At 32.9% G+C, this 20,137-nt stretch overlaps 1 long non-coding RNA gene across 1 annotated transcript; it reads left to right on the forward strand.

Moving 5' to 3' along the window:
* The first annotated feature begins 15,235 nt into the window (after positions 1 to 15,235).
* On the forward strand, positions 15,236 to 19,906 carry LOC137849852 (uncharacterized). The gene is made up of 2 exons (XR_011092103.1): positions 15,236 to 15,456; positions 19,173 to 19,906. It is a non-coding gene; the product is annotated as an uncharacterized lncRNA (long non-coding RNA).
* The last annotated feature ends 231 nt before the right edge of the window (positions 19,907 to 20,137 follow it).

Raw genomic sequence — 20,137 nt, forward strand, 5'->3', positions numbered from 1 at the left:
ACACTAGATTTAATAATCCTAATTAATTTTACAATGTCTATAGAATGACTTAGTTTTAGGAGGAAATAAAATTCAATCTTATGTATAAAGAAATGTTTATTTCTCCTCAACTGTATCATCAGTATGGTAATATTCAAGCAGATGAACAAGTTTCTGCTTGCATTAAAACTTAATGCTTTTAAGATGCTTTTGGTGTGTTGTTTTTTTTTTTTTTTTTTTTTCAGTTTCAGAAAAGCTTTTCTGGATGTAATTTTAAAAGAGAAAGACATGACAAATTCTACGCATAAAATTATTATTATTATTTTTAATAGAGATAAAGATTAATAAGGCAAAAAATGAAAAATGACACAATTCTGATGCAAACACCAATTGAGTTATTAGTTATTGTAGACTTGCTATAACTAGAAAAAACAAACAAAAAAAACAAACAAAAAAAAAACAGCCAAACAAAACCAACCTCCTTTATGTATATCTGAAAAAAAAAAATACAGAAAAAATATCTTGTCTAACACATAGCAGTACCTCTTGGTTTCAGAATCATAGCTAATTGTACAAATATATAGAGCAATGGATAAAATCAAGCTTACTGAGCTGTTATGGAACATTTTTATTATTGGTGAAGACTCAAATCCATATGCATTTTGTGAATATTTTCCATCAGACTCAGGCCAAGTTGATGAATGGTGTGTCTAATCTTGCATCTTTTAAAGACTATGCAATTCTATGATTATTGCAGAAAGGATATTTAATTTCATGGATCATATTTACTTCATTTTTTTTTTTCAGTAGAGAATATTTATTTAATAAATTTAGTCTAGTCCCCAGACTTAGATAAACCTTCTTTCCTGCTTTGATTTATTATGCCAAATAGGCCCTAAGAAAATTCCCTTTGGACTATCTTTAATTTTTATCTAAATTCTGAAGTTGAAATACAGAGAAACTAGATGTATTTTACACTAGTTAATAAGACATTTCCAGTTTTTACTACATCTTAATTTCACTTAAGACTTTCCAAATAGTTACCTGCATCAATATTTTGTCAAATATTAACTACTTAACTTAAGGAAAACATGCATTCCCTACTGTAAAGAAACAGATATTTTGAGTATAAAGAAGTAAGACTTCTAGTACAATTTGGAAGAATAAATATTCTTCCAAATAAATATAATAAATAAATAAATAAAGCATAAATAATAAAGATTTTTCAAATAAAAATACTAAAAAGGAGTTTCTGCACAACCTTGTGATAATTCAAATTTTCTCAGTAATACATGTTTAGAAATTAGTACCTCTCACAAGAGAGGGAATGTGACTGATTCTAATGAAATTTGTGTTCTGATGGGTTTTAAAACATTTGACATAAATTCTACCATAACACAAAAATTGCTTGCAAAAATAAGTGTTCATCTTATAAAAATAGGATTAAAAACAAAATTAAATTAAAAACAAAACAAAACAAAACAAACAAACAAAAAAAAACGATCAACATGGAGCCATCAACATTTTATTATTTAAATAAAATAGAAATGAAAAAATATAGATCTGAAAAATTAAAAATTACTCTTATGCCCACAACCATTAAAAATTCTGTATCCAGCTTTCTGCATTTTTAACTGATTTTTTATATCTACCTTCCCCCAAGCTTGCCAATTTGTGAAAGTAAAACCATGTCATGATTTTTCAGTTACAAATCACAGCTCAGAGAGTGATAATCTCATAATATCATGCTCTAACTCTCCAGTTTGGCAGAGAGACTCTAAATGATTTTAAAGGTCAGTTAGCTGAAACAACTTCAAAATATTTACATGATGATACCAAAATAAATAAATTCTATTTAAGTAACTCAGGTCAGCTACTTTTATGTGTTCTTTTGAAAAAGTAGAGAAAAACTGTTTTAAGTATGTTTTAGGGAGCTAGTTTTTTACCACATGTGGTCAAAACTCCATCTTTCTCCCATTTAAAACGTCCAACAGTATTTGTATCTGAGCTAGTCACTGTACACCGCCTTTATAATCAACATAGAGAACATGAGTGTCAAAAGACTAGTCAACTAACTTGTAAGGATATTGCTACAGATGTGATGAGTAGCTCTCTGGAAGGACATATTTTATCTCAAATTTAACTCTAAAACAAAAACAAAAACACTACATGAATAGGAAGGAAGGAAGGAAGGAAGGAAGGAAGGAAGGAAGGAAGGAAGGAAGGAAGGAAGGAAGGAAGGAAGGAAGGAAGGAAAGGAAAAGTGGGGGGAAAAAATAGTTAAAAATCCAAAAGCTTCACTTGGATCATATTGCTGATGGTGTGCCCTTCAGGAAAGTCGAGTCTTCCATGAGGACAATTCCACCTTGGACATCTTCCTTTCCCTTGGAACATTTCTCTTCATACCAGTAGCTGATTTTTACAAACTAAGCAGTGAAAAAGAAATGGGAGAATTTCCTGATCTCTGAGAAAGCTGTCAGAAGCAGAAGTTGCTCTTCATTAATCAGAAAAGAAGGGAGTGATCTTATAATTACAGAGCAGCATCAAGCAAGTATAAGACCTGGATTTTCTACAGGTTGCATCTGTAACCTGTTAATCCCTTTTAACTTTGAGAAGACTTAGTGAGCCACAGTTTTCATAATTAGGAAAAAAAAAAAAAAAGTGTATTACCATATACTACTTATACCGCCCTTTTCTACATAAGTGCTTTAGGTCATAAGTTCTTATTATCTGTGAGGTACTCTTAATGTTGAAGGATTCCAAGATATTTTCTTTGCTATATATGTGTTTTGCTTTTATTATTATTATTATTATTATTATTATTATTATTATTATTATTATTATTATTATTATTATTATTATTATTAAATAAAGGCGGTTTATTGTTCATTTGCAAACCTCAATGTTCTGGCTGAATTAAGTCCTTTCAGTAAAACATGTGATTATTTCATATGAAAATATAAGTCCTGGTTTTGTATTTTCTTTCCCTTGATATTAAGGTTGTCATAATAAGCTCATCCCTGTGAACCTGCTTAGTTAATGAGAGTATCAGTGCCAGTCTCAGAAGTGCTCTTTTCATAACCCACATTAATCTCAGCAGCAGTGCCAAAGTAATGCTTTTATTTGAGCATTTTCACTTTCCCACCCTATCCTCACATAGTCTGTATATCTCATAATCTGCATTTGATCTGAATAAATAAAATGGACTGCTGAGTGTTCTTACTGTGATGGGATGTCTCAGATTCATTCCACATGGTCTTGTTTGCTTTTCTTTTTCTTTTCTTTCCTTTCCTTCTCTTCTTTTTTCTTTTTCTTTCTGTTTGCTATTGTGAACCTTTTGAAGCAAAGTTTTTTGCTTCATTTTGTTTTGTTTTCATTTATACAACAGCATTCCCATTAACTTAAATAGGTGTAAGAGAGAACAGGACTTGGACTCGTTCCTACCACTTGCTAAAAGCTGCAGGTTATTTTCTAGACAGGTATCTTGGTTCCAGGCTTCATTATTATTATTATTATTATTATTATTATTATTATTATTATTATTATTATTATTATTATTATTATTATTATTATTATTATTATTATTATTATTATTAATAATAATAATAATAATAATAATAATAATAATAATAATAATAATAATAATTTCAGCTTTAAGAATGTGCAAGAATAAGCATTTGTCAAAACATCCATGGATTCTGCTGTTTCTTTAATAAAAATAACCCAGCATGTGCCTGCCACAAATTCCAGGGTCTGCATATTGCCTACTTAAAATCAAATATATCTTCTCCACACTTCATTTTGATTAGAGATGGACAAACACGGAATGAAAATCTAACCACAAGGGTCCTTCAAATGCCTTCAAAATTCAAGTAACAAATATCCAAATATATTTCTTTTCTCAATTGTTTTTTTTTTTTCTTTTTTTTTTTTTTTTTCTTTCTTTAGTATTCATCTTGTTCTGGTACTTCAAGTGGCTGTCAGGAACAGAGAATTTATACTTAGATAATTACCTTAATGAGATATCCTGAGTATTCAGGTTAGTGAATTTAAAAAGTTACTACATGTATATTCATGATATAGACAAGAAAAATAAAAATGCGTCCCTTCAGAAATCACACAGTTCTTCCAGCATTGCAAGCTGCTTCTGAGACCTGCTGAGCCTATTCACAAAATTTACAGTGATATGGTCACCTCATTTCAAATGTATTCCTGACCAGTAGTCTCAATGGTTAGAAAAGTTGCTTCAAACAGAAATAGGGACAGGGAAAAAAATTTCAGTCAAAAGCAGAGAAGGGTGAGAAATTAACAGAAAATAATAATGATGACAATGATAATAATTTAAAAAATGAAACAGAAAGAGGAGGGAATACATATAAATATCAAGAATATATATATATCAAGAAAAAATATATATACACACATATATATATTAAGATTTTGAGGTAGTATTGACGTATCAGACCCATCCACAACCTCATCCTTGGCTTCACTGAGCAAGCAACCTGCTCATAAAAGTTCATTGGTAAGCAGGATTCAGCTTAGACATTGTTTTCAGCTTCTTTCTGCTGAAGTGTGGAGTTTATATAACCCAAAGTCTTCATGCTATCACCTACCCAACTCTATAGCTACATGGCTCACCAAGTAATAAGAAACACTATGAATCCGTTGAAGATGTGCTATATTGTAAATGACTTTTAAGACTGAATTTTTGCTCAAAATCTTGTTTGATTTTAACTTGCCTGAAGCCCAAGTTAAGGAACAACTAAAACTCTTTTCATTTTTGTGATCACCTCTTTGAAGAAACAAAATTCCTATTGATTTCAGAGGGATGGTTTAACCTTGACATGTGAATGCATCCTGGTTCTAATCAGATAGGATGGGATAGCTGGATCAAAGTTATTAGTATCCCCTGGAGGCAAATGTTCTTCATTCAGTAAAGTTTCTTTTGAACTTTTGAAGTATCAGAGTTTGCCTGAATAAATGTTAATGAAAAAAAAAAAAAAAAAAAGAAGTATTCAAATAAGTAAGTGTCACTCAGCTAATCAATAAACTCTCCAGTTAGGAAAGATCATAGAAAGGGCAATACTGCCAGTGTTGTGACTACCAAGTAGAGGATACTTCTGCTAACATACACCATAGATCTTTTTCTGAACAGATATGTCTGGAGACAAGGACATAATGTTGAAAAGGTGAGAAACCCGGCATTTAGCCTCGCAGAATGCCACGGACTGCATCACCCATTGATACAGATCCCTCTGCAGAGCCTTCTTACTCTCAAGCATATCAACACTCTTACCCAACTTGGTGTCATCAGCAAACTTACAGGGGTTGCACCCAATCCTCTCATCCAGATCATCGTTGAGATATTAAACAAAACTGGCCCCAGTACTGAGCCCTGGGGGACACCTACATGTACTTGCGACCAGCTGCTAACTGGATTTAACTTCATTCTCAAAGACTCTTTAGGCCTAGTCATCCAGCCTATTTTTGTTTGTTTGTTTGTTTGTTTTAACCCAGTCAACAAAAAGAACACAATAATGTATTTATATATTAATGATTGCGAAGATCTTCATGAAAACTGAGAACCAGTTACTGGATGGTATGCTCCCTCTGCTGTCCAAGGACAGTACCAGTAGCAGGAGATTTGTTCTTAATGCTGCAAACATTATCAGGGATAGATGATATCGTGATCCATTAAGTGTATTTCTAAATGTACTGGCTAGGTATGCAGTCTCAAGGGCAAGCTCTCAGCTATTACCTTTAGTCTGGATGAAATTTAATATCTGAATTTGAACGTTTCCTCTGAAGCATTCAACTTTATTAAATGAGATAAAATAAAACTGGCCTAGTTCTTACACTATAAATTGTATTGCTAATCTGTTTCAGATACAGTGTAGGCCGTCAGCAGCTGGCTGAAAGCCTTCTGAATCAGGACAAGTTGTTCTCTTGACTTCATGGCTTTGCACTGGAATGTTGTTGGAAGAAAATTATGTCATCACTGTTAATTTCTGTTTGCTTTCAAGCAACTATCGAAGCAAACAAGAGAATGTATGTCCTGAGAATAAACTGACATGAAAGAACAAGGTAATAACCTGGACATATGAAACTACTTTTAATGACAAAATGTAGGAGATTTGCCCCTGAGTTTAGTAGTGGTAGGATATCATCCAAAGATCTCTGCAGGAGAAATGATCTTCTGGCTGCTAAAGTAGCACCTATCTTTGATTCTGTAGAAATGCAGCTCTGTACACTGTACTGAAACCCTGTTAGTGTTGGCTCTGTCCTACAAAAATATGATCATAAATGTTCACGTACCAGGCACCACATGTGTTTGCTTTGATAATGCTCATAAGATATATTATTCACCTTTTGAGAACTGTTGTACAAGCAAATAATTGTTCACAGAAATATTTCCAGAATGTGAAAATGTGGTAAACACTCATGCAAACAGGTATGTATGTGAATATTTGAACAACAGTTTTTTAAATGTCCTTCTGAGGTTGAGGGTCACAATGAGAGAGGTCACAGCACCTTAAACTGGCACCTTAAAGAAAGGCAGTAATAAAACAACTACAAAATAGCTCAAAGTAACCCAAACACAAAAGAAAAATTGGAGCTTCCCCAAATCATGTTTTGTTATAACTTTGCTATACAAGAAAGTAAAGTCTGAAAGTAAAGTCATTATTATGCTAACAGAAAAGAACTTTTTTTTAAAAAAAAAAAAAAAAAAAAAAATAAATAAATGCAGTTAGCAGCAAAATAATTATCCTTTTTTTTGGTAGAAACAGAACATGAAGGAGAAAGAAGGTTACCCAGAGGGAACTCAAGCTCACTAAAACTGGGCTTGAGGTACTCAGTTCTTATTAGTGAGTCCTAAAATTCTGTTTTTAAAGATTTTATTTCAAACAATTCAGGGAAAAAAAAATAATCTTGACAGCAGAACCCTCTGCTGCTCCACTCCTAGCTGAGAGCTCTAAGATTTGTACTAGGTCCAGAGTTCTTTTAACTGTTCTCTCTTTTTGAGTGTATGGTATAAGGATACATGGGCTTCTTATACACTTCTACTTCATAGTATGGTGATTATATATATAATATTTTTCTATGTAAATATTCAGGATTGAAATTCTCACATGTTTAGGAAAGTTTAGAATTCAGAATACTTCTGAAGAAATGTTCTGGCCACTAAAATGCCATCACTGCAAATGTGCAGCAAATCAAATCTATTATGTCTTTAATTTGACTAGTAATATAGTGCTTCCACCAAAGATCATGTTGTGGATGTAACAGGAGAAAGACTTGTACATACTTAGCTCCGGGAAGATACTATTCTCTAATACAGTTTTAAGTTGCTGGGGAAGTGTTGTGGTTATTTTTTGTTTGTTGTTCTTTGTTTGTTTTTGAAATGAAAGGCCATATTAATCAATTAAAGAGTTTAAACTATTTATTTATTTATTTATTTATTTATTTATTTATTTATTTATTTATTAAACTACCTTCTTATGAAGCAGTATCTAAATTGACCCAGTTTCTGTGCCTAAATAAGTGTTTTCCTGGAAAACCTCCATAAAAGACATCATATAGACAGATCCCTTTAAATACAAACAAAGCTTCATCCATCAACCAAATCTCAAATATAGACATTTCATTGACAAGCCTAGTCCATTTGACAGATATATCTGGAAAAGGGGTGACAGTCCCCAGCCAAATAGTCAATTTATCTGCCCTGGAGCTGAGGATTAGGTATGATGAGAACTGTAGAGATCACTAGAGTTTTCAGGATTTTTCCTTGGAACCCTTGTTCCAGCTGGGGTTTAGTTTCTGACCCTACAGATGGGCTCCCTTATTAAAAATTAGGTGCTCCTGGCTGACATCCTGATTTCAGAGATCCAAGTGTGGTGTACAAGGTTGTAGAGTTGTTCCATTTGGAGTGGAGACACATCTAGGGAGTTTCACTTGCTGCTCCATGGTATTATTGTCCCTTCAAGCTCTCCTGAGCTTAATGTCTATCTCATAAAGCAGCCCTTATCTCATTATATAACTCATGTTATTTTTCATGTGGTTTTGAAATATGTCTTGTTTAAATGTCCAGTTCAATGCACATTTTAAGAAGAGGTTGTGTGTTATCTCACACTTCTAGGCAATATGACAGTAATAGGAGAGTATGCTCAAGTCCTGCAAGGAGTATATTATTGCTGTTTATCACTGATGCATTAAAATAGTAAATCAAACAGGAAAGACTTGGATAAGTCAACACAAGATTTGTGTCTATTACAGCAAAGCCACAGGCCAGAACCTCAGCAAAAATGCAGTGAATTAAATTAGTCAAAGAGTAATCTGCACTTTCCATGGCTATGTGCAATTACTTGCAGATTCAGTTTCTTTGAAAGAATTTGACAGGAGAAAATTTAAACTAAAAGTTTCTGGTAGACTAATATATCTTGCTTTTCATGACTCATTACTCTGCCTCCTGGCCAAAATAGAAGCCAGATATTTATTTATGCTTGCATATATGGCTAGAATTATGAAGTGTCACTCAAAAAAGTATATATTTAAATATAAATTATCTGTAAAAACACTGTTTATGTTGCATAAGGCATTCCATTCCTATTAATGAGAAAATTCAGACACAAAAAGATTATGTCACTTGTAGTCCAATCATGAACTTTCCAGTCTGTCAAAGCTTTAACCTTTAACGTCACAAGTATGTCTTTGTTAATTAAGAATATTAAAATGTAAATTATAAGATCCATATATTACAGAGGTTTTTGAAAGTTGTTTTGGGGTCTGTTTCTTTGCTTGTTTGTTTGTCCATAGAACCTGAACATTTCATAGCTAATATAATAATAATATTTCAGTAGATATTATTCATTGTCCTTTTTTTCAGGTTTCCTTTCCTCACCTAAAACCTTTCGGCCTTGATCAGTGAAGAGTTAATTCCATAAAAGCTAAACAAAAACTGAATTTCTTAAAAATCATTCTCTGCATATCCGAAAGAGAAGAAAAAAAAAATATGTGGGGCAAAAATTGAAATCATAATATCAGTTATATTTAACATGAGATATTTAAATCACAGATAATCTTGAAAAATAGAGGCGCTTTATGGATTGATACGAAGTGGGGAAGAGTTCCTACTTTGCAGAGTGTTTTGCAAGACTATAGAGTGTGGTCATCACATCACTTTTTAGCAACAGTTAAGCTCCTAATAAAAATTTTACAGCTTGACCCCTACTGGCATTTTTCTCTCTTCACTGATGACACTGAGCCTTGGATCCTGACAGAGTTATCTTCCAGTGCAGGTAACTTTTAGGAGAGTGATATTTAGCACATAGGTAAGTCAAAAGTAACTTTAATTAAACTAATTAACTAATTAACTAAGTAACTAATTAAAACTGACACTACCACACAAATTACACCCAAACATTGCCTGAGAGAGTTGGCCAGAGGCAGAGACCGTGCTTGGGACATTGCTAACAATTTATAAGGTTTGATTTTCCCTGGCCAGGTCACTTGCCTATGCCCTGGTCCCTTTTATTCAGATATATCCAATGTGTCTTTTTACCTATACCATTTTACTTCCTTCCCTGTAAAAGATGAGTTGTAAATCCAAAAATGCACGAGGTCAAAGCACTGAGAAAGTGTGTGCCTCCTCTGCCTCCTCACAGTTCATCACTGGTTTCAAGGTTCTATGGTGTTAAACTGGATAACCTCACTTTTGTTGAAGAAAACGGGTGTCCAGAAACACTGAGAAAGGCCAAAGAAAAATATGATTGTCACTAAGCCCCAGGAAGCTAAAGCCTGCATCTGGGATACTGGACTCAAATTTGCATACTCTAGAAAGGTCCAGATGGAGAGCTACGCTGATCCTTTATGAATATATCTGAACATATGTGCAATCCTCTATATGTTTTAAAATCAAAAAAGCATGAAATAAATAAAATAAAATAAAATAAAATAAAATAAAATAAAATAAAATAAAATAAAATAAAATAAAATAAAATAAAATAAATAAAATAAAATAAAATAAAATAAAATAAAATAAAATAAAATAAAATAATAAAATAAAAAGTAAAACACTGAGCTAATGAAGACTGAAAGTCCCCCCAAGGCCAAGAAAATCTAGCTTTTCCCAGGCTCCAAGCTTCCTTGGGTCTCAGAGTTAAATTCAGGGTTAATTCCAGGGTTTGTCCAGTGCCTCCTCCAACTTATACCGAGCTCTGCTGCTGTACCTGCACAGAGAGCTGTTAGCCCGCGTCAACAGGGGCTAGCACATGAGAAACATTTTTGGCATTTCAGGCTCTGTTGGAGCATGCTGTCAATATGCCTCTGCCATGACCACAGCTCTACCATTCCCTAATAACCTGGCAATAAAATAAATAAAGTAAAACTATGGTGTTTCCTGAATTCAGGAGCCTGTGATCTAAAGTGGATAGTTGAGAAAAACTGAAAATAGTTTTATTTATTACAGTCAAGTACTTCATGAAAACCTCAGAAACCTTGCAGTCAGGAATAACTACTGACATCACAAACAGTATAGAACATTGTAATGCTGACTAAATTGCAACAGTATGACAGATTGAACATAAAAACTGGAATTTGTGTTAAACAAAACTTAAACAATGAGGAATAAGGGATGTCTGATTTTTTATCTCATGTATTTGAGTGATTTTTTCCCCTTTTTTTAATAAATTCTCTAGGGATATAATTAATTGATGTATTTTTTTGCATAGAGTTACCATCTTTTGCTTACTGATTAGCATGTTTGTTTGTTTGTTTGTTTGTTTGTGGCTTTGAAGTGACAGACTTAGAAATTGCAATAGCCTATGACCATAACCAGTTTGGTATCTCTGCTATCTACAGTTTGCTATTAAAGACACATTTACATGTCTGTTGTGTCGTAACTGTACTTATGGAATGACAGCATGGCACATCCATAAGGCCATTTCCAGCATTCGTGTTGAATCTGTGTTAGCTGTTCTTGCATAGTTTAAAATGTTTCTCACAGGCTTGAGTGAGATCTCATTGAAGGCAGAAAGAATTCTCCAGTCAGCTCTGATTTAGACCCCTGGAAAACAAGATAAATTATTTTTCCTTCTAGAAAGGTTAACCAGAAGACTCTGGAGGTGTCTGTAGTTTCCTGACATTTCTATCATTTTATCTAAAACCTTGAAAAACTAGTTAGGGCAAAACTTTGCTAATATACATTCCTGCACATACAAATCTTTGTAGTGGAAAAAAAAAATAAAATAAAATAAAATTGAGTTTAAGACTATCCAGTGTTTCAATAAATGTTTTCCTGTGAACTTCCCCCCTCTCACCCCCTTTTCTTCTAATCCACTTTGACACCAGACAACAATACCATTTATCTGAGTGCTAAAGACCAAGCCATACCAACACAGTGTGCTTGAAGGTAATTGTCTTTGTTTCCCAGTGAGAGACCATATGAAAGAAATTATGGATTTCCCCTATTATTTGTGGGGCTGATCCAAAGCCCAGTAAAATCAGTGTTTTCATATTAATAAGTGTCTAAAAACAAGGGTTAGGAGATTTGTGATGTAAGACTAGCATTTTTGAAAGTGTCAGGAAAGACATTTAGAACATGGGCAGATGTTAAAAATCAGCCAAATAACCACTCAATTAATTAGTTACCACTCATCAGCAGAACCAGTGTAACTGGTAAGCAGGTACAGTCTTAATTTATTATGAATACACAATAAGATCTTAATAAAAATCTTTTTTTAACTGTCATGACTCCATGGATGAAAAAAGATTACTTATACACAACACTTCATTTAGGGATTCCCCTCACCTACTGCAACTTTCTGGAAGACTCATATCCAAGCTGAAGTGTTTCAGTGCTTGGATTCTGTGCTTGTGGGGTAGTTTTTATTTTTATTTATTTATTTATTTATTTATTTATTTTAATCAGAGTATTTCCCATTACAGCTGCTCTGCTTTCTTTAAAATACTGCCACATTTACTGGACAGACTCATCATAGTAAATTGCCTACAGTAAAATCCAGTTCTCTAGCACATTAAACCCGTGATTATTCTACACAGTATAGAAATCACACAGCTTCAACAATAGAGATCAAAAGTTCAAATACCTAAACAAATTTCTGGCTATATACTAAACATATTTGAGCAGAAATTTCCATATGTTCTGTTAGCAGAAATCTCTCTGTAGCTTCCTAACTTTAAGCCGTATGGCATTGCAGGCATTAGTATTATCTAACTAAAGCCCTTCTGGTCAAGTTAACCCTAAATGCTTTGCATTTAAACCAGTCAGAGCTGCAGAACTCTGGTACACTAATAAAGTAGAAGTGTTGATTTGTGTACTTTGATATAGAATCATGTTTAAGCAAACCACTTTCAAAGTATTGTTCTAAATTCTTTTTCTTCTAGAGCAACAAGCTTCAAAGCAACAGTGTGGCAGTGAATCTGATGGATACCTTGACATTGATAGGATTTGGCAAATGGGGAGAGGATACTCAGCCCAAACTTACAGTACCAAGCCCTTCACTATTTTTCATATATATATTAGCCTTATGTATATACATAAGCAACACAGTGACACAATTTTTTGACGTTTCTCTTCAGAAAAAAAAAATAAACAAATAAATAAAATAAAATAAAAGCAGGGACTGAAGCAACAAGGGTACTAATATTCAGAAGTGCAATTTATTGACCAGACTGAATATTCTGAATATTGTGAAGCATTTCATCTTGAGAATATACTTTGGATTAACTAGAAGCTATATTTTGTGATTAGTATATTTAGCCAGTTTCTTTTCTTTATGTTCAGAATCCAACTGTTCTGCAGATCTGAAAAAGAGAACGAAAAGAAAAATATGCTTTTAAAACCAGTCTGACAACTGCAATTAAATCAGTCATCCAATCAATTTCAAGTATTTGTAACATCAAGTAATTTAACAAACACCTTTCAACCATAACAGCTCAAGGCATATTTGTTTTAAAAGCACTTCAGTAGAAAATTCCAAAATCCCTCCCCCACAAAGATCATGCTATAAAGAATGTAATTCTAACTATAGAGACTAAAAAGGGTTGAATATTCACTAGTTTATAGTTTTCAACATTGGTTATGACTTCTGAGGGAATTACGCCTAGCTGTGGGCAAATCAACAACTGTTTCTTGAGGAAAAATATTTAAGAATGGCAAAGAAATTATTATGGCATAACATAAAAATAAATTTAATGCAAGTGCTGACTATCATTTCTATTATATTTTTGTGTATTCCCATTAGACCATGAAATGAGAACAGGTGCTTGGGTTCCATCCTTAGCAAACTATATAAACAGCAAAATAGCTGGAAAATTCCATTGCTTACAGTTTTAAGTCCCTCTGTGACATGGAGGAACTGGAACATGGAAGAACTGGAACGTGGCTGCGTAAGTTTAATAGGGCAAATTGCTCAAAGTGTACTGCTTAGAAATATTTTGAATTAAACAGGATTAAGTTACTTGATGCTTTGAGGTTCTACACCTCAACATGGGTGAAGATAAATAGAATTTTTGCTGACGTAGCTAACCATAACCTCATTATCCACATTCTCTGTATAATTGATGAATGTTTTTCAGTTTAGTAGGCCTAGCAATTTATTTACTCTTCCTATTCTAAATAACACCATTATTTCTGTCCTATGTAGAAAATAATTTAATTCAATCAGCACTGCAGTCAAGGATAGGATTCAAATCTTAATAAGGCATGGGGGGGTAAGACTGGGAGTGGAGGGAATAAGCATAGGTTATATGCTTAATAAATGAAATTAAATTACAGGTTGATGAAAAAAAACTGTTTAATCAAAAAGAACAATATGGGCTCCATTCCTTCCAACACTGTTACCTTTGGCAGTGATCTAAGGGCAATGCAAAGATCAGCTGTGTTATGTGTTATGTTAACATTAGATCTGATGAAGGATGCACTGGATACTGGTGAATCACACAAACTGATAGCATGGTCTAACATTTTTAGATAATTAATCAATATTATTGATTGCTTTTTTTTTTTTTTTTCTTTTTTTTTCCATATGAATGAGTAGCTGGTAATTGTTTTATAGAGAAAAAGGTGCCTACACAGACAACTTAAAGGTCTAGGAAAATAAGAGTGTGCTGAGACAGGTAAGAAGTCTTTCTTGCATATTATTAGCTTTATGGTGAAAATAATTATAGAAAAAAAGTATTGTTGTTTTTGATTATTTAAAGTAATATAGGATGCAGATCAGAACCCTTTAATTTTATGAATAATCCAGAATTGTGGAATTTATTATTTCTTTTTACTTCCTTAACAAAGTAATACAATTAATTAGAAGAAATATGTGCATCATAAATAGATCTCTATATAAAAATGCAAACTGGGAACCAATGATTCCTTTTTTTCAACTTAAGATTGTCTGCTGTTTAAAATATTTTAATTTTATTTCTAATTCCTCTCAACATATAAGGATTTAATTTTTATTATACATAGGATCAAACTGAACAGGTATGACTAGAATATAGTCTAAGACTTAGAAACAAAGTTGACACAATGAACATTGTGCAATTTACCTAAGCTGAGACTCAGAGTCAATTATAAAAGCATACCCAGAGTACGTAACAGATGGTACTGAAAAACTGTTTTTCAAAAAGAGGAAGGTATGGTCTTAGACTACAGTAAATAGTACTGCAAGTCACCTTATATTAGCTTTCTTTGTAAGTTTTGATCAAATAAGAGTGTTAACTATGCAAAATTACAGGTCAAAATGTCTACATAAAAATTAATGACTTTCAAAGCTGAAAAATGTTCAGATGTAAATAAAGTATTATGAGAAATAGTTTTGTTTGTTTGTTTTTCTGGGAAATAAATTATGTCTCTACTTTTACTCAATTTAAAAGATTTCTAAATGTTTGGCTACAGTGAAATAAATATTTTTTATAATATCATGAGCATTTAGCCTAAGTAGCAGACAAGTGAAGATATAACTGAATGGTTGTAATTAAATTTCTATTACTACCTCAAAGTAGTTATGATTAAGTTCAAGCCACAGAGTCATCAGTTTTGCTATAATTATCTATTGTTTTCACAATTGACATTCATTTATTCTAGGACAGATCAGAGTTCAAAAAAAACAGCGATTATTGATATCAACAGATTCTTCCAAGGAGCACACTCTTTAAGCATCACATAGCTAAGTAAACATGGTAAGAAGATATAATTGGTATGACTGGATTGCTATCCTTATAATCTTAAAACTTAATACTCCAAAGTGTTCTTCAAGTTTAAACTCTTGTAATACAATTTGAAGGTCATTACAAACGAAAATGTAAAATATATATTGTGATGTTATTTTTCATTTCATACAGGTGAAGCTGGAGTGGTGGATCACAACATTAGACAAATCAACCAGAAATTAATAATTTTTTCAAATGTCTGTAGCAGTTAGAATAAAAAATGTGGTGACTATATCATTTTATGTCAACGTAAGTCTTACGTGTATCATCAGAGAATATGTAGCAAGCTATAGAAGTGAAAAGAAACACATAACTGCATAATATCTGACCTCCAACTGCCAATTAATTGATCTAATTCTCAGAATTTTGTGTTCTAAACATTTTGATGTAAGCATCAAAATTGATTTAGGTATAATATAACAATACTAGTAATAGTGTTAAAAATGTGCTTTAAGAAGACAGATATGCATAAAATTCTTAGAATAAGCTGATGTCTTGCTAGAAAACATTTGCTAACTGCAGTTAAACATCTACAGCATTATTCCAGGCTCCTTAATATAGTCTTACTATGATCTCTCTATAAATCATTTTTTCTTTAAGTATCTGTTGAGGGTAACTGATGTTAAAAATACAAAGTATACATAAATCACCAAAAACATCAAACTTTATACTTGTTGAAAAAAATTAGTATGATGCACAGAGGCTGAATCACTTCTGGATAGTGGCATCTTTCTCTCTGCTGACTCTTTAGGAAACAGATACATCCATTTTAGAATTTAAAAAATAAAATTACATAATACAAATTTAATTCCATCTATAAAGCAAGCCGTTTTTCATTCTCTCCACAAACCTAGTCTATATGTTCTTCCTCTCTTTATAGCATCGAAAAAATCTGTGTCATGTTGTGCCTTAAATACAGTTGGCTCTGAGCGAGGAGGCAAATAAGAGAAACAAAATTCAGAGGTGAAACCTTTCTCAACTCATTTTGAAGAAGCTCAGAATTTTTTCAAACAATGAAGCTCCATATTTATCAATACTAAATCAGTTCACAAGTTCTTCAGGCTGGCATACTCTTTCAGAATATGCCGAGATAGCTCAGTGAGGGAAAAGAATTGTTATGAGAGTTCAATAAAAAAAAAAATAATAAAAAAAAAAATCATAATATGATGTAGGGAAAGCTTATAAAGATTAAAATAAAGATTTCACTAATTTTTTTTTTTTTTTTTAAACTCTAAATCACAGCTATAGCAGAAAGTAGTGCATTTGCTACTAGTCTTGGTTTGTCAGCTTGAAAGTTTTTTTGCTTTGAACAGGGCCATGTGCTCTCATTGTGAACCAGGCTTCTGGGATAGAATTAGTGCAGTGTCTTAATTCTCTGTGTGCTCAGCACTATATTATGGAACAATCTTGTAGTGGTTATCAGCATAGCAATCAAATAATTGGGGATCCTAGAATTTTTTTTTTTTTTTTTACGCTAATTTGGGTGCTTCAGCATAAAAACATATTTCTCCTATTTAGTTATTATTTATAATTATTATTCTAAAATAATAGATCTTGTGCAGGTAATCCAATTTAATTAATCACTTTTATAAAAAGAGAGTATTTTTCTCTGTTTTCTTGATTTCATTGACCTCAGAGGGCTGATTTGTACTATAAATATTCAGTGACATCAAGCAGTAGCATTTCTGGGATCTCCAAGTGTTGACAGATATTGATCACTTCAGGATACATCTCTTATAAAGTGATGGCTGATAGATAAAATAAAATAATAAAAATGATTTTTGAAATTTATAGCAAGGTTACCCTAGGTCTCTGGGAACACAGGAATGAGCTCTTTTAGGGAAAGCAATCGGGATCTGAAAGCTTGCCAGACTGGTTGGTGATTATTTTGTTGCTGGAAAAAGCATGGAAAGGCCACTTATTGCATAGAGTACAAGATCTTGAAGAGTTTCCAGCTGCACAAGACTTTGATATAATGCAATATATAGGAAATAACAGAGGGTTTTGAAGCAGTCTGGTGGAGCAGGAATGGTATTGATATTCTAAATCTGCTTTTTGGCTGTGTGTATCAATACTGTGAAGAACATTTCTTCCAATTATAGAAGTGTTAGCAGATCACTAAGTATATTTATCCAATAAAATCTATGATGGTGATTAAATGCCCAGACTCCCTTAATGAAGCTGTTTATTTTAAAGGACTCTTTAAAATTGAACTATTTTCCTTTGTATAAAAATTAGAAAAACAACACAACAGCAAGGTCTTGAACCTGGATTATACTACCACAAGCAAGTTTTTTGCTAAAACATTCCTCTCTTTTTGGTGGATTGTTGTTGCATAAATAATAGCTGAATAAATAGGTAAATAGCTGAAAAAGTAAAGATTGCAAGACACATTTGAATGGTCCCAAATTATTTCATATACTCTCTAATATTATCATTTTCTTAAGATCCAAGGAGTCCAGTGCTTAGGGAACTCTGGATGTAGGAACCCAGTGCTTATATGTTGTCTCAGTATGACTTGGACTGTGGGATAAAATTCAGGTCTTCTGCTTTCTGTTAGAAAATGCTTGAGGAATAAGAAAGGATCACACTGAAATACTAAAGTCTTAATATATTATGTAAAACTTCTTGTTAAGCTAGAGGTTATTGAAAATAACTAGGTTTCTCCTTGAAGAGGTAGGCCATGTGGGTCCTCCTCTGTCTGACAGAGTTGAACGGGGAATATAAACCCTCTAGCACATTAAGTAAATACCATCTTATATTTCATTTTCTTACTGAAAATGAAATTACCGAACACAATAATTGTGTTCAGTTGAATTAGTTCTTCAACAAGTTGAGGTAAAAATTTTGTTCAACCAAAAAAAATTGTTTTGATTGTCTGAAAATACCACAAAAATCAGTTTCAATTGCCACTTGTATATAAACCAAAAAAATTAAACATGCTGTATGTACATGCTTAGTTTTAGGATCTATTTAACATGGAATGGGTTGTGTTAAATGCACTCACTTTTTTTTTTTTTTTTTGGTGTGAGTTGGGGGGGGGGGGGTGGAGGGACCAGAAAGCCACTTCTATCCAGCTAAGGAGGAGCCATGAGAACATAATATAACTGTTACATGTGACAACATGGTTATACAGATTGCCTACAGATGTGAATCAGCAGAGCTCTAATGAATTCAGTCCAATTCTGCTGATTTAAATTAGCTGATGATCTCAATTTTCTTCATTTTAGATGAAAGTTAGAAATGATTTGTTCTGATTTTTTTTTTTTCCTTCAGGGATCCCAGAATATTTTCAGAAATCTGCAGTCCACATGTCCTGATCAGATTCTGTTCTAAAATATCAGACCACTTCCCCCTCTAGTGCTATCCAGAATAACTGCAAAGTACTGTTTAAATAGCAAGAACCTAAGGCATTGATAAAACAGAAATATAGAGCGCTATTTTTTAAGGTGATGGCGGTATAAACATAGATAAAAATAGGTGTTAATTTGAAACAAACCTAGTTAGCTTTATATGCACAAGTTATTGTATTCTAACATTTACGGACTCACTGATAACAAAGCTGTTGGCATTTTTCTTCATCAAAAAACACATATTGGTTACATGAAACTCAGGGGTGTTTAAAATGCAGACTGTCATTCATGTAAGCTTCTTGGTTTGTCAAAAGGATAATGAAGAAACTGAAATTGGAACAAGCAAACTGACCAACCTGTGATAGTTTTTATTATGCAATTAGGTTTTCTGTAAGTAAGTGCTGCTTACTACTAAGAAAGTGTGTTCTGCAAAATGTAAAAAGTTCTGGCTGTGAAGAGTCTAAGCTTTAGACAATTCTTAAAATATGTTTCACGTTTTCCATATTTTGCCATGTGTGTGTGAAGTCCACAACAGGTCATCAGCTTTCATAACTGCCTATTGGTTCATATAAAGGGAATCGCTGAAAATCAATTTAAATTTTGCTTCTGTAGGAGGAAATTTGTCATCAGACTTGACCAAGACTTTGAAGAAACAGAAGCAGATGATAAAAATCCAAGAAGCTGAGCTTTGAAACTCAGCAGTTGTACAAAAGGTCTGTCTAGACCTCTGGTATTGTTTGTTTTGGAAAGAACAAAATGGGAAAACCTGCCGTGGAAGGAAACATTTACTCCACTTTCTTGACTCCTGTACTTTCTCCTGTCATACAAAGTGATGCTGATCAAATTGATGTAGGTTAGGATGCATCTGTGTTCATATTCTCAATCAATCTCTAACAGGAAAAATTCTGAAGGTACCAGACAACATAGACTTTTTCATCCATACAAATATGGCAAAAGCAGTGTCAATAAAGAATGTACAGATGCAAGGCCTTTATTATGTTTTTTTTTCTGTCTTTTACAGCAATGAAAAACTTCAACTAGAAAAACTGATTGTTTTTCTTCACAGGAGGAAAATTTCAAGGGAATACATCAGAAGGGAAACTTCATGGAGTTTCTATCTTCTCAGTAAGAATCCTACATAACGATTACGTTGGCTTTGCAACTTTGCCCAGTCTAATTAACACCTGACCATGTTAAACTCACGAACAAAGATCTGTTATTTGTAAAACCCACATGCTTTTATTTTCTACACTGAAGCAGTTTTCTACTTCTTTGTTTTTAACTTCCTTTATGAACAATGAGATACAAATTCTGTGTGGATAAAGTATTAAATCTTTATAGTAGCAGATGTTACATGTGTGCTGACTGTGTGAATTATCAGGTACGAGGCTCTTATAGAGTCTGGTTTGATTACCTACAAACATTATGTGACTTAATAAAATGTCTTTTATACAGGTGTGTAAGGTGTGTGTGTGCACATTTGGACTGTGCTGCATTACATAGTCCTCAATAACTCAGAGAGTAAACTGAAGCTGGTATTATGTTCTAAGAGCAAGGGCATCTACATTCTACAATGT

The sequence above is a fragment of the Anas acuta genome, chromosome 1, assembly GCF_963932015.1.
Source record: "Anas acuta chromosome 1, bAnaAcu1.1, whole genome shotgun sequence".
NCBI lineage: Eukaryota > Metazoa > Chordata > Aves > Anseriformes > Anatidae > Anas > Anas acuta.